At 35.5% G+C, this 1022-nt stretch overlaps 1 pseudogene; it reads right to left on the reverse strand.

The window, feature by feature from the left end:
* Positions 1–375: 375 nt before the first annotated feature.
* On the reverse strand, positions 376–495 carry LOC123607833 (annotated as a pseudogene).
* Between the last annotated feature and the right edge of the window lie 527 nt (positions 496–1022).

The raw sequence follows: 1022 nt of genomic DNA on the forward strand, positions 1-1022 counted from the left end.
ATTTGGAAAGGTGTTCAGTATGTTGGCTTTTCTGACATCCTGAATGTTACATTATCTGAGCTGACTGTGGAATTTGCTATAGGCATCATCCTTGGAGTCTTGCCAAACCCTAGCATGAATCTGTATTTGGGTGGTATGCAGAAGACAAAGGTAAATCAGCCACCCTCTCCTTTCCATTGCTATTTCTGGTTCATCTACAAAACATATTTCATTTTCTTTTTCTCTTAGAGAGAGACGGAGAGACAGAGAGACAGAGAGAGAGAGAGAGAATCCTAGGCAGGACCCACGCTCAGCACAGAGTCTGACGCAGGGCTCGATCCCACAACTCTGGGATCATAACCTTAATAGAAATTGAGAGTCCGACGCTCAATTGAATGAGCTGCCCCTACACAAAATATTCTAGATTTGGCCAATTTGGTTCATGGAAGTTTTAATTAGCAATAATTACGCCTCAGATAAACCTCATTAACTATGATACTGCCACTGTACAAAGCTAGTTCATGGAAATTTCAGAACAGTAATAATGTATTTAACTTTTAGAATTGTGGAGAACATTTTTTCAGTATAAGAGTAATATTATCATTTAAAAATACTGAAGATAAGATTTAAAAATCACTAGTAATCCAACCTCTCTAATCCAGTCTTTATTAGAATTATAGCCTTCATTTTTCTACTAAATACATTATAAACATCTCTCTATATAGTTATGTAGTTTTCATATCCCTATTCTTAATACTTGCATGAAATTTTGAGGAGTGCATGTAAATAATATAATTGACAATAACGAAGTGGAAAAAATAAAATATTGGCTGTTTCCTACATTTTCATTACTTCCATTACTTGAGGGGGTTAATTTGTTTTCAACCTATCCTAGAAATAAGGTCATTGTTCTCATAAGACAAAGATGGCAGCATGACTGCCTATCTCTCCATATGAACACCATTTCTTTCAATTTTTACTTTTAATGTTTATTTATTTTTGAGAGCTAGAGAGACAGAACATGAGTGGGGGAGGAGCAAAGG

The sequence above is a fragment of the Leopardus geoffroyi genome, chromosome A2 (genome assembly GCF_018350155.1).
Source record: "Leopardus geoffroyi isolate Oge1 chromosome A2, O.geoffroyi_Oge1_pat1.0, whole genome shotgun sequence".
In the NCBI taxonomy this organism is placed as follows: Eukaryota; Metazoa; Chordata; class Mammalia; order Carnivora; family Felidae; genus Leopardus; species Leopardus geoffroyi.